Genomic DNA, 15474 nt, shown 5'->3' with positions numbered 1-15474 from the left:
GGGATAAAAAAGTACCCCATGTGTACAATGAAATATACTGCTGGATCTTTAATGTGGTGGGCCTATTTTTCTGCGGGGGATCCTGGATATCTTGTTCAGATAGATGGCATAATGGATTCTATAAAATACCAATGGATAAAAAATTAAAAACTGACTGCCCATTCTAGAAATCTTAAAATGGGCCATGGTTGGGTTTTCCAACAGGACAATGATCCACAAACAAACATCAAAATCAAAACAAAAATAGGTCACTGAGCACAAAAGCAAGCTTCTGCCCTGGCCAACCCAGTTCCCTGAGCTGAACCCTATAGAAAATGAGTCTGGTGAACTGAAGAGGAGAAATCTGAAGGGTCTGGAGAGATTCTGTATGAAGGAATGGTCTCTGATCTCCTGTCAGATGTTCTCTAAACTCTTCAGGCATTAGAGGTGAAGACTCAGAGCTGTTCTCTTGGAAAAAGGAGGTTGCAAAACGTATTGGATTAAAGGGTATGATTAATTGTGACCAATGTGTATTAGAGAAAAACATTTATTTCATAATGAGATTTCTCTCCCATTTTAAATTCTTATTCTGCAATGAAAGGTTACATTTTAGTACATTTTTAAAGTAAAATATCTAAAGGATTGATGATACAGATTAATTTTCACAGCCTCCTTTGATCATATTTACCAAGGGTATGAATAATTTTGAGCACAACTGTATGTATCAGGGGTGTTTCCTCCGAGGAGGCAAGGGAGGCAGTGTTTCCTCAAAAAATTGGATGATAAAATAATCGATATTACAAAAATGAAACGACACAAATCAGGGCCAGACTGGGACACAATTTCAGGCCGGGAAATCTCATCCAGGCCACACAGAAAAAAAGGGCCAAAATTGTACCTTTTGGGGTACAACAGCTTGTCACTGGAAGCAGTACTCTTAAATTATAGAAATTATACTTTTATTTAGCAAGGTTTTAAATTGATCAAAAGTGATGATAAAGACATTTATAATGTTACAAAGACTTCTATTTCAGATAAATGCTGTTCTTCTGAACTTTCTATATTCATCAAAGAAACCTAAAAATAAACTACTCTGTTTTCAACATTTTAATAATAATAATAATAATAATAATAATAATAATACATGTTTTTGAGCAGCAAATCTGCATATTAGAATGATTTCTGTAGGATCATGTGACACTGAAGCAGAGATGTTAACAAGTCTATAACTTGGAGTCCGAGTCAAGTCTAAAGTCTTTGTCGCTGCAGTCTGAGTCAAGTCTCGAGTTTTCCTCTCTTTAGAAAACTGAGACTCGACTCAGACTCGTGACCAAAGACTCGAGAAAACTGTAATGTAGAAAGTGCTTATGGTTTAAGACAGTGATATTGAAAGTCCATATTTTGGTCTCATCTGTTTTTCTGCACATATTATGCTTTATTAGTAAGATGTGTGTACTGTCTCGGTGCATTAAGTGTGTTTTTTTATATGAGAGGAAAATGCTTAACGTGTAAATAAATGCGTTGCGTTCACATTTTGAGCTTATATGCATATCTGTACATAGTATATGCTTTACAATTTTGTCTTTATCACTGTCTTGGTACATTAAGCCACTTTAAGCATTTTAGAAAGTCGCTATTTAAAGTTCATATTTTGGGCTCATCTGTTTTTCTGCACATATTATGCTTTATTAGTAAGATGTGTGTACTGTCTCGGTGCATTAAGTGTGTTTTTTTATATGAGAGGAAAATGCTTAACGTGTAAATAAATGCGTTGCGTTCACATTTTGAGCTTATATGCATATCTGCACATAGTATATGCTTTACAATTTTGTCTTTATCACTGTCTTGGTACATTAAGCCACTTTAAGCATTTTAGAAAGTCGCCTATTCAAGTTCTGCTAATTCACAAGCCTAGTGAGAGTCATGCTCGCAAAGAAGGTAATGTTAACTGTTAAACCAACAAAATCAAAACTTCCAAAAACACACAGCAATGCAATTCTTTTATTGAGTGATAGTCAGTGGGTTTCAGTGTCATTAACAGATTTACTATTCGGCATCTTCTCCGTGGCCTCCTTCCGTTGGTGTTTTTACACATAGAAAAGGCGAAAAAAATGATTTATGTTCTGTGAGTCTTATTTATTGTTATCTGTCCAAAAAAAGTTGCACAAGCATTCAAAGTATAAGCTCCAGCGGGAAAAAAGATGTCTAAACTAAAGACAAAAAAGCGTGAAAGCAGATCGCGTTACAGACTGTGTGTTCCTCCCTGCCCACGCTACATCACGAGCGGGGATACACACAGTTTGTGCGTGGTCTGCTTGGGAGTGGAGCACGCGGTGTCGGCTCTCGAGAGGGCCGACTGTCCGCATTGTGAGCAGTTGCCACTGCGTTTGCTTCGCTCCCGGAAGGCTCTCTTTGAGGATGGAGCCTTCACCAGCGTTCCTCACAGTGCTGGCCCCGCTTCCGCCAAGGCGGAGCGGCAGCTGCACTCGTGGGGTTCGCAGCTGGATCTGCGTTTGTCTCCTGCTCGGATCGAGTCGATCCTCACTGCAGTCGTGGAAGAAATATATATTGTAATCTTTCTTACAAATGTAACCGGGGCAGGAATAGTCCAATATTTAATTCCCCTGGTGATTCCCCTTTAAGTTTTCGCTATGATGCAGTTATGCGTGCTGTCTCCTTTAAGAGTTTGAGCATGCGCACAAGAGAGAGAGTGTGCGTCAGAGGGGAACAGAGATAGCGCCGATAGAAGCAGCAGTTACAAGTGAGGAGAAAACAGTTATTAAAAATTGTTAAACGGATATAATCCAGGCTGGTTATCAACTCGTGGACCTGTGGTGGTTTCAGTTGTGTGACTGCACAGAATAGATGACTTAATTCAGTGTTTATATTAGTGTTTTGTTGCTGCACGTGAGAGATCTCCGGTGGGGGAGGGGATTCAGGCCTACACAAAAATACAGGTGCGGGCGGTTGGCGGGTGGATAATTTATTTGAAGCTGCGGATTCGGGTGACGTTTTAGCTCATCCGCGCATCACTAGTGAACACACACCCGGAGCAGTGGGCAGCCATTTTTTGCTGCGGCGCCCGGGGAGCTGTTGGGGGTTCGGTGCCTTGCTCAAATTCACTCCCCCCACCTACAATCCCTGTCGGTACGAGATTCGAACCCGCAACTTTGGGTTACGAGTCCGACTCTCTAACCATTAGGCCACAACTTCCCCAAAAAGTCGTGGCCTAATGTGGTTGCCAACATTCTTTAAAATATCTTCTTTTGTGTTCCGCATAAGAAAAAAAGCCATGCAGGTTTTGTAACAACATGGGGGTAAATGAATGACAATATTACTTAATAAGACACTTATAGAATTGTGCTTCCCACCCTCTCCTCTGTCTACAGCTTTATTAACCATCACACAGATCCCAGTGTTGTCCTGGTCTGGTCTTTACAGCTTTAGGTCATAGTTCCTATTGTCACAGTCAGCTCAGCTCAGCTGTTTGAAGATATCCAAAACCCACTGATGCAATTTAAATAGAGATTTTCCAGCATCAGAGGGATGTAACCCTCTTTGTAGAAAAACCTCCTGTGGGAGGCCTTTTTTTGTTTGTTTGCTTTTTCCCCAGGAGACAACATGTCACACATGGTTGAGACTCAAAATCCTCTCTATATGAGTCTAAAACTTTATAAACAATTTTGAGTTTTAAAGAGAAACATCCGAGCACTACAGAAGAGTATTGCGACTACTTGAAGAACAAGCCTGGAAAATAATTTTCAGTAAACGGAAGGCATCCATCCATTCATCTATTTTCTGTACCTACTCATACAATGTAGCTTACATTTATTTGCTTTGAACAACAACAACAATATTAAATAACAAAGTGAAAACAAAGAAATACCAAGTGTAATACTCAATATTGAGTATGACGATATGGCATCCATAGTGTAGAGAAGCTGTACCTTGTCTTGTCTTATTTACAAGACCATTTTATTAACCATGTCCTCTTTACTGGCTAATCATTTTTATTGCCCCATTAATAAAGGCTTTTCATCTGCGCTGTGGAGTCTCCGAAATGCCTTTTAATCAAAATTGTGTCAACATGCCTCAGTCTGTTGCTTTTCCCCACTGGCCCGAGAGGAGAGAGAGACAGAAGTGAGTAGGAAGTAAATCACTGATGTGCTGTGGCTGTTGATAAACCCTGATTGGAAAGGTCAAAACAAGGTTGTTGTCAGCTCAAATATCCAAGGATTGCTGGGAAATGTTTTGGTTGCATTTTGATAGTCAAGCCATCAAAAACACAAGTCCAATCAGACAAACAAGAGGTAGAAGGAAGAAATGAAAGCAATCGTCTTCCAGCTTTACATGCATGAATCAGCAGTCGTCATGCCAGGAATGGTTAATTGACGCTATGTGTTTGACTTTGCGTGTAGGCTTGTGTTCAACTGTCTTTATGTGCTTGAATTCCACTTGGTCTGCTCACTCGTTTCAAACAATCAATAAATTTGTTCTTGACCTGAAGTTCCATGGCAACCAACAGTCCATGTAGTCGAATGTGTCCATGAAGAAGCTCTTCTCTTTCAGACAAATCAGTCCAGCCTTGTCTTTCACCTCCTTCAGTCAACCTGTGCAAGACAGCTAAACACAAACATTGACACATACTCTCCTCGGCCATTTGTTCTTTACAAATTTGTTGTTTCCTTGATTGTTATCTGGAGAATTCTGTGCTCATGTAAACAGGGCCCTATTAAGACCTTACTGGGCCCCGGGGCTGACTAACTGCAGGGCCCCCTATTACAAATTATATATATATATATAAAAGCAACACCCGCTGAGTGCCATTAAATAGCTTGAAAGATCAAAGTCAATTTTTAATATAACTCCGACTGGATTCGTCTGAAAGAAGAAAGTCATATACACCTAGGATGACTTGAGGGTGAGTAATGTATGGGCTAATTTTCATTTTTGGGTGAACTAACCCTTTAAGGTATCTTTTTCTGTAGCTGTTTGTTGTGAATAAATGTTTCTGTTTTCTATGTCAACATGCATTTTTCTTTTTAAGTGACTTATGGTCACTTGACAAATTTAACAATTTCAGCACAGAAGCTGAAAGATTCCATTTTATTCACTTGAAAATCAAGGTTATTTATCGGAATCAATAGTTACATGAAAAAAAAAATAAATAAATTGATGAAGAATCTTTAACATCAATGTAAATTTTCCATTAGTCAAAATGTTCTTTATAGTGAAAAAAAAAAGTTATTTAGATTATTAAAATGTTCTTCACAATAAGAAGAAGAAGAAGAAGAAGAAGAAACGGTCCTTTTAAGAAACTCCAAAAAATGGTTCTTCTATTGAAGCATATCTGGCTATTTTCTACACTATTACATCAGATTGATGTCAGCAGAAGGAAAGTCATTTTAGAATAAGGTCATGTTAAAGATTATGAAGACATGCATGTTTTTGGAATAGCATACACAGTTGACCCATTCACAATACAACCAGGAACTTGCATCAGGAAAGTAAATTGGGTGGTTTTGTTGAAGCTCAAAACAAAACTCTGCATACATTGGAGCAGTGATTTTGTAACCAGAGGGCCTCTTCCAAAATTCCAAGGAGGCCACAAGATTACTTCATATGTATTAAGATATTTCAAACCAACCTTTATAATAAGCAAAAGCAACAAAAAATCTCTATATGTTTTCTAAATTTAATTCACCCCCAAACTTCTGTAATTCTACATTTTACGTATTTTAATTATAATTATTGTATTTACTTATTTAACTTATTTAATCTATTGACACTCCTGATTTCTGTAAATTAATTATTGTTGTGGATATTCAAACTTGCATTAGATCCTTTTAACATTAAATAAAGCTGCCACTTGCCACATATCACCATTGTGACTGGTTAGGACAAAAACTAATATGGAAAATATGTAAATTTAATATAAAAGATACATTTTTTGCATGTTGTTGCAGCATTGCATCACATCACGTCTGGTTAGGACACTGTATTAAAGTTCGCACACAGGATAGAAACGAGAGTGACAACCTTAAATATTCAGAACTCACCCACATTTTGATATAAAGTTTGGAAATTATAATCTGTGATAATTTCGGCTATGATGGACATCACCATTATTGATATTTACTTTATTCAGTTCGACTATGGTATGGTAATTGGTTTTCTTACCTAGTAAATTTGATCGCCGCATCCCAAACAGTGAACATAGCTACTGATTTTGAGTGGTTCCCTTGTGCTAACCTGAATCTGGGGCTGCTTTTTACTGGCTGAGCTGTCTGAGAGAGCTATACATCAACGAAAATGGCCCTTGTCCTGTGAGTCTCCATTTAATAAGCTATGCACTCGAGATAAAGATGATTCATCCAAAACAAATGAATTGATACGGTGGAGGTGGGCATCTGTGAGGTAGTATGAGTGTGTTCACAGAGGCAGGAGCCTGGCACACACGACAGATAACAGCAGGAGTAATTCACACTAATGCTGGGCATATATCAACAGCCAAGAGAGGCCTTAGGCTGGCAGAAAGTGAGAAAGAAAGTGAGCGTGAGACAGAGCGGAAGCAGAGCCCCGTATCATACACACAGGGAGAATCAGAGATGCTAACAGGATTATTTTTGTTAGCTTGTTTAATCATGCAACCAGAAACAAGCACCAGAAAGCCTCCTATCTCTCAATCTGAACTCATTTGAACCATGGCATGTCCGTGTCAGTTGCAGGATTACATTCAGCATGTTCTGCTGTAAGTTTCTCAGAAGAAAATAACTGGTCTAGACAGCTGATAAGGCTGCCATGGTGGCAAATGTGCCAATCATGTCCTTGGCAAAATATTTCCTTTAATTGGGAAGCGTAATTTAATCACTGAGCTTTTGAATTGCCATTCATTACAGAAAGCAACATCAACGACAGCAATGACCAAGTCTTTGCCACATTTTAGAGCATTAAAGAAATAACCATAACTATTGTTTGACTCTTGATTTTGCTTTAGTCATGAATTAGCATAAATACTTTTGTTCTGTTAAACACCTGTTTTGGCCTGTCTCTGAATTAATATAATGATCATTTACCTGATAATATTGTTTCCTCCTATTTATGATATAATCAGTCTTGTGATTTCATCAGTAAACTTAGGTGTTTTTTTTTTCTTTTCTTTTTTTTTTCATATTGGGACTATTAAGGTGACCCAGTAGAGCAAAACACAATGAAATCTCCACAACATAACAGAAACAAGCAGCAGTAAAATTAGCACACCACAATGAAAACAATTACAACACAGCGAAATTAGCACACACAATGGAAACAAGTCAGAACACAATGGAATTAGCAAGGAAAACAAGCCAAAACATAATAAAAACAAGCCACAGCACAGTGAAATTAGCACAGCACAATGAAAACAAGCTGCAACACAATGAAATTAGCACACCACAATGAAAACAAGCCAAAACATAATGAAAACAAGCCACAGCACTGTGAAATTAGCACAACACAACAACACAATGGAAACAAGCCACAACACAGCGAAATTAGCACAACACAATAGAAACAAGCCACAACACAGCAGAATAAGCATAACACAATGAAAACAAGCCTCAATACAACAAAATTAGCACAACACAATGGAAACAAGCCACAACGCAATGAAATTAGCACAATCAAATGGAAACAAACTACAACACAATGGAGCCAAGCTGCAACACAACGAAATTAGCTCAACACAACAGAAACAAACCCCAACACAGCGAAATTAGCACAACAAAATTAGCACAACACAAGGAAAAAAAGCCACAACGCAATGAAAACAAGTCACAACACAGCAAAATTAGCACAACACAACGAAATTAGCACAACACAATGTAAACAAGCCACAACACAATTGAAACAAGCCACGACACAGTGAAATTAGCACAACAAAATTAGACCTATGCATTGTGTTGTGTCGTTTTTGTTGTGTTGTGGATATTTTGCTGTGTTGTGCACTACTGGTCCACCGTAGACTATAGATCAGGCAGTATGCTTTGCAGGGTTTTCATTAGCTACAATTTTTTGGCCATAAAAACATCCCTATGTCTGACAAACTCACAAAAAAACACTGTTGGGAAAAAAAATAAATGTCAGTTGACTCTTCACAAAGAGCTTGATTGACAGGTGATCTGACCAAACAGAATGGTGAATCCGCCATTTTGTCTGACAAACAATCAGACAGGAGAGTAAATGAACTTCGGTGGACTTGAAAAATTGTGTGTAATGACGTCTTTCTGTGGTTGAAACAAGATACCTTCTGATGTTCATTCATGTTTATTTCACACTTTAAAGTAAATAAATTGTATTTATTGTTTGTTTTTCTTAAAAAATGAAAAAAATATAAAGCCATGTTTCACACCAGAAGTAACCTGCTCTTTCTTGTCTGACAGCGTGTTGTCAGTTTCCTCTTTGATCCACAATGTTTTTTTCACTGCGTGAGAACATGATGTGTAGTGTGAGAGTGGCATTTGTTGGACATAACAACAGTAACTAAGGAGGGTGGGTTTTTGCCAAGGGTCAATTGAAAATAATAAAATAAGCTAGTGGGTTCCAGAGAGATATACACTAGTGGTGAAACTAGCAGGCATTACAAGAGTACTGTAATCTCTAAAACTGTTACAGATTCCAAAAGTATTGCTGCTGTTAATGCACAGCTCCAAATTTAATGAAGACCAGATCTTAGTAAAAGTGACTGTTATAGTACTAAATATATGAATGGAGTCATGGCCGCAATGCCACAGTTTAATCCTGTTTACATTAAAACTTCTCTTGAGCAGGTATGAGCATACAGACCTGTTGCTATGACAACACATCCAAGCTGAGCTTGGAAGAATGGAACAATCCAGAAATATGTCAACACTTGAATTTCATCTGAAAGAAAAATTCTAGGTGGAGAACCTTTACATTTCTAAGGGTGAAGTCTCACACACCCACCTCCAGGTGTTCTGAATTCATTCCCAAAGCCACAGAGCAATAATGAATGATATTTGTTATTTTATTTATTCATTTATTTATTTTTTGATTGTGACCAGGGATCCTCAGGCCTGGCTAAAGGTTTTTCCATGACAGCAGGTAATAGCCCAAATCTGCTGTGGACACATTTGCTTCTATAACAGTGATGCTTGTCATGAGTATCAACTGAACCTTGAAATTACATCATGCAACTGTCATTTTTTTTCCCCGTCTGATTGGAATGCATCGTTTTTCCCTTGTGTTCCACCTCCAAATTTAGTCTTCATGTTTGCCATCTTGGCAACACCCTGAGGCAGCTATTTTCTAGTCATGCAATTACCACTTTTATCTACTTAATTACTTTGGATCAAAATATCCCAAATTATTTGTCTGAATGATATTTCAATAACTTGCATCAAAAAAGCACTATAATTAGTAGTATGTAGTAACAAAACAATAGCATTATAAATGTTGCTTATTTAGCTAATTTATTTTTCAGGTTGGTTCAGCTAATGTTCTTAAACTTATAGGGATGTGGTGGCACATTGCCGGATATGTAAATGAGAATGATTTTTATTAACTGCATCTTATTTATGGTATGTTTTTTTATGCAGCTTCTCTTGCTCTTAAAATATTACTTGAAATGTAGTCTACAACATAACGCAGATGGAACAGTTAACCCAATATAAAGAGCCAGCTGCCACAAACTGTGAATAAGCAGATGTGTCACTGACTGAGCACCCTAAAACTGCTGGTACTGCCTGCTTGCTGAACCTGTCGACACGGCATCTTAAAAATGTTCCGTTCATTGCGCATAACAAACAGACAACAAGTCAATAATAATGAAACTGGCTAAATAGTGAATTAGCGAAATGTGCTGCTGTCCTTAAAAGTGTTACTTGCTGCCAGTGACAAGAATTTTGTCAATAAAAAAAATAAAAATAACTGGATTAAAGAAAGAAAGAAAACAGACAGTGCCTTTATCAAAAATACAATTTTCTGGTTTCGTTGAAAAGCTATATTTCCATTCCTGCAGTTCATATCTCTTCCATTCTTTTACCTCTGAGTGGTTCATCTCGTATTTGTATTGTGTCATACTGACCCAGTGAGAGTACTGTACATTGAGGTCATGTCACAATGTCATAGCTTGCTAATTATTTATTTATTAATGTATTTGTTCATTGAAGTACAAGCAGTGTTACTTTTTTATCCAAACTTTCTAGGAAACCTTTTATTCATCCCTAGAATTCATTAGATGTTTTTCATGACTCATTTACATCAAAGAGAAAGGATATTGACAAATATTTAAGTGTTTATGTTCACTTTATTATCACTAATTATATATCATTTAACTATTATAATTTTTAATTCCTCTTGATTCTTCTTTGTTCTTTTTTTTCTTCTGTTTTTTCTAATATCTATTATAAATATTGAGAAAATCTAGTATTTAATTAATGAATGAGACTATTGTAATGTCATAGTTAATAAAATAAACAGATCTAATTAAATTTGTTTGAACAACATTGTAACATTAATATCTATTTAATTTGTGTAAATATTGTCATTTTCAAAAATATTGGCAGATGAAATAGTGGGACATGTTTTGTTCTGTGTCTTGAGAATTAATTAATTATGTTATTCAGTTTGTGACTGCAAATATCAACATGTTATCATGATATATATATATAAGCTAGACTATAGTTTTATGTGAATCTACAACCTCTCAGTATTTATAGTTGCAGTTATCACACAGCTTGCAGTAGCACAACAACACTAGTGAGCATCTCAAGAACCACAACCCTGTTTTGTTACAGCACTTTTGTTATCCAGTGTGACTTTTGCCTTGCAGCATCCCTGTGACAACTGTTGCATGTTTGAAAAGATTTTGCCTGAAAAGGTTTTTTTTTTTTTCACCAACACATCTATCACATCTGTCTCCTAGAGGAACATTTGTCCCGTGTACCCACCCAAGCTCTCTTACCCACCAGCTCCAGTCTCAACTGTTTTGCTTTACTGCAATCCTCATGTGGTCTAGCCTGCCCTGCAATATTATTTTCAACCTCAGAAGTTCAATGAGATTTCAGACCAATGGGTCAAAAGCCTTCAGATATGACTCAAGCCAGTTCAGAGGCAGATGAAGCACCGCCGTGGGAGATGCAGAGGTGAAACATCTTGCGCTTATTGTTTTGTCTGTTGAATGCTAAAGTTCAGGTGCCTGTTTATTGCCACAGTTCCACACTGTAAAAAAAAAAATATCATAATTATAACAGTAAAAGACTGTAAAAATGCTACAGTAAAAAAAAAACGTAATATATACATTATATAATGTACATACACTGTTAATACATACACTATATACAGTGAATAACTGTAATTGCATTTAATGTAATTCTACAGTTAGATACTGTTAAAATCCATTGATACCTTTTTTTGTTGACAACAACCCCCATATAGCATACTTGAATCACCCAGTAGCAGATCTATACAGGTGGAGCTGGGGAAGGTGGAGGGTTTCTGAAGCGCTGCAACTGTTAAGCACTAGCCAAGTATTTGAATGTTGAGCAGCGAGCTCATTGGCTGCTGATACAAAAGAGAACCTATCAGCTGTGCCATGTGATAATTATGTCATTATGTCAGATTGAGTTAGACCTATCGGACTGTGCCATCTAGAGTTTCATGACAGAACTTTGGATTTCTTCTTTTTTTCTTTTCATTTGTGCATGTTAGGGTTTTATCTTACATCTAATGTTGTTAAATTAACGTTTATTACATTAGTTCAGTATTACCATGTTACCATGATAGTGTTTAGTGTTTGTGTGACACTGTGCACCTTCTATATATAAGTATTTCCCTCCTCAGCATGTGACTTTATTATCATTCTTTTGTTGGTTGTCAGTGTATTATAATGGCACCAAACAGATTTTAGTACTTCAGTACGTTGGTATATCAACATTATATCAGTAAAATGAATGACCTAAAAACCTAAAATGTTGCTACCATATATTTTTTTTTACGGTAAATTTCTGGCAACTACAGCTGCCGGTATTTTACCATAAATGCCACCAATTTTTTTTTTTTTCCTTTTTTTTTCAGTGCAAAATTAATTTGTCTTTGATGGTAGAAGTTTTCTTTATCTGTGATATGTATTTACATTCCCAGATTAATTTATTTATATGTAAGATTGTAAGGTATCACCTTGAGAAAGCAGTGTTTAACAGTCTGAATAGACTCTGCAATCTTCTCTTGCTCGCTGTTTATTGATTGAGTGTATTTTGTTTTTACCATAAAGTGACCACCACTTTATTTATGCATCTTTATGAGGAAGGCCACATACATCTATAACGATTTCCTTATACACAAATGTCTGTAGATTAAGCTCATACCTCCTGTTGAGGTGGGAATCAGTTTTTTATGTATGTGTAAATTTTTTTGTCAATTTTTTATGAAATATCAGTGCTCTGAAAAGATATGTCTGAGGCAAAGACTCAAACATTCTGAATCTTTGAAAAATAATTATCTTCTATGTCAGACTCTCTTATCATTTCTATTACACTTTGAAATATAAAAATTGGTGATGGCAGTGAGGGGTATGGGTTGAGGTAGAGGAACTTGTGTGACATGAGGTTGAAGCCCCTTTACACCTGCAGGTATTGGATGACAGGTTCTCCCTCTGACAGGACGAGGTTCATTTCTTGGCTTCCATCCTGTGACCCGTGGCCAAGCACTGACATGTCATCGCCGAGCTATAGAGAAATTAAGTGACACATGTACATTATTGAGGCCAGAGGTGACAGATCGGTACAATATGAACTCGTTGAAAGGTTATAAAATCTTTAACATTAAATCTCTGGGTGGGTGTTGTTAGCATGACATGTATGACAAGGCTCTTTAAACTGAGAGCCAAATGCATGGTTGCTAGTGTCACTCTGCTCCCTGTTGACAGCCGGTTACAAGTCTCATGCTGGTTTTATGTGTAGAAACTAAGAGCTTTTAAATGCTGTACGCACTTATAGATGCATACCCTTGAGTCCAAGTGAGGACACTGGCAGTCCCCTGCTGTGCGTGACGTGGGAAAAATCAGCACCTTTTACCAAATTGCTGTTTGGAATTTCCCTCAAATTGAGCGCACATGTCGTCAGGCACAAAGACGTAGTGGAGAGCACTTGGTGCTGCCGTAGCAACAAGGAGGCTAGTGCAAGAGCACGCTCCTTTTCCAGGAAAATATATTCTGAAATGGTTTGATGAGCTCATCTGCTCTAGTGATCAACAATTATCGTATGCTTGCGAGAGAGAGAGAGAGAGAGAGAGAGAGAGAGAGAGAGAAAATAAACATTCAAAATGATGAGTCAAAATTATGACATAAACAAATCAATATTACGACAAAAAAATAATAATATTCATTATGAATTAAAAGTGAATAAAGTCATAATTATGTTACTAGGTGGTAAATGTCATATTTATGACATACTAAGTCATAATTATGACAAAACAATCTAACTTTTATGTCATAATTTCTTTATCTCATAATTGTCTTGGTATTTCATAATTGACTTTGTTATTAAGATTTGGTAAATAATAATATATATATATATATATATTTTTTTTTTTTTGGGGTGAAAATGGACCTCCATACATGTTTAATGCCTCTTTAATACATTTATTAAGTTATGGATCCATTAGTTCAGCTCTTTTAAATTCTGATGCCAAGGTTCTCTCATCAACCTCAATGACATGTATCCCAGTATTTCCTATGGAAGCCGTTTTCTCATTGCTATCTCACAGCCAATTTGTACATATTTTACGAGGTGGCTAATTTGTACGAATTCGTACGACCTCACTCGTACGATTTTGTACGATTTGTCTTGACCCCAGTGACGGGTAGGTTTAGGGGCGTGGTTAGGTGTAGGTCATTCGTACAAATTCATACGAATTGTGCAACTCGTAAAATACGTACGATTTAGTAAAACTTTTATGAATTTGTACAAGTGAAGTTGTATGAATTCGTACGCATTAGCCACCTCGTAAAATATGTACGAATTGCTGTGAGATGTGGCTGGGTTTTTGCCTCAGAGTACAAAAATTTAGTTGTGACTTTACATAATTTATCATATTTGTGAGTTTACGTATATCTCAAAATGTGACTATATCAACTGTGCCTTGCATCTGCGTCTTTATATTTTACAGTGTGACTTTTTTTTTTCTTATTCCAAACTTAATCTCACAAACAAAGGTTGCCATATGTAATATTGACAGCTAGCGATTGAAATGGGTACAGCACTCGAAGCTCATATGGGTTGCCAGATTGAGGACACGCAACAGGAACCAGTACAATTGACAGTGGAAAATTGATGAGTTTATCCGTGTTTTAATATGCCTTTGGTCATAGAGCTTTTTAGGTGGATGCTGAGGCTTTTTAGGTAATGTAAAACAGTTAATTTACTGCTTCCATTTTACACCATCTGGCAACCCAGGGTTTCAAAATACTAATTGGCAGTGAGCAGAATCACACACATAAAAAAACAGACATTTTGAAACAGAACACACATTTCAAGGTAGAACAACTGGCTGTAGCATTGTATGTGAACTTAACATGTTTCCCAGATATCAGCAAACACATGATGACATTTTTTTTAGTGCACTCAAAAAAAAAGAAAAAAAAATTCACATCTTTAACTGGTTTATATTTTACTCTGCAGGTACAGCAGTAATGAGCTTCCACACAACTTAACGTGTGGCTTTTCATCAATTGCAATTAAGGGGGTCCATGTTTCTGTGCAGCAAAACCTCTTACAATCCAGTAAAATTCAAATAGGCGGTCTTGGGAAAAATCAAGCATCATTCTGCATTGCCTTGACAGTTAAGATGAGCGGGGTATGTGGGAGGTGCTCCCTGCAGGTTTAATAAGTGGACAAATCCACCAGGGGCTTTCCATCAATGAGGTCTGATGTCAGCATTACAGAAACATGGGGGGACATTTGCATGTTTGCTGTCAACAGAAGCTTTATGAGAGCACACCACATGAATCAACATAATTAGTGCAGCTACTGCCTGCTTTTGATATGAAAGATAAAGAAATAGCCTCACCATCCCCCCTCCCTCTCTATCGCTCTAGCACACTTTGTTTGTCTCTGTCTGCTATGGATGACAGGTGGGCTGTAGTGTTGTTTCTACTGCTGCTGCATATCCTGGGGAGGCACAGGTGTCTGTCCATAATGCAGCTCATCCTGGCCTCACAGCAGACAAATCTGTCAAGGACGTTTCAGTCACACAGACACCCTGTGAGAATGCTGCAGAGCTTATTATTTCAGTTTACCATATTCAGGACCTACATTTTGATGCTCCAAAGTGGGCATATCACCCCAAACCGAGAGTGAATAATCAGTCTAATGAGCGTTTTGTATTCTCAAACAATACACAATCCAAAATCACTCTCCATAAAATTATTATTATTTTTGCCAAAGCAAGGACATATGATATATTCAGTGTTAATAAAAGTAAACACTGTTTAATATT

The sequence above is a fragment of the Sinocyclocheilus rhinocerous genome, unplaced genomic scaffold (assembly GCF_001515625.1).
Source record: "Sinocyclocheilus rhinocerous isolate Xijiao unplaced genomic scaffold, SAMN03320098_v1.1 scaffold856, whole genome shotgun sequence".
In the NCBI taxonomy this organism is placed as follows: domain Eukaryota; kingdom Metazoa; phylum Chordata; class Actinopteri; order Cypriniformes; family Cyprinidae; genus Sinocyclocheilus; species Sinocyclocheilus rhinocerous.
The sequence above is the reverse complement of the archived record's forward strand: the minus strand, read 5'-3'. Positions refer to the sequence as shown.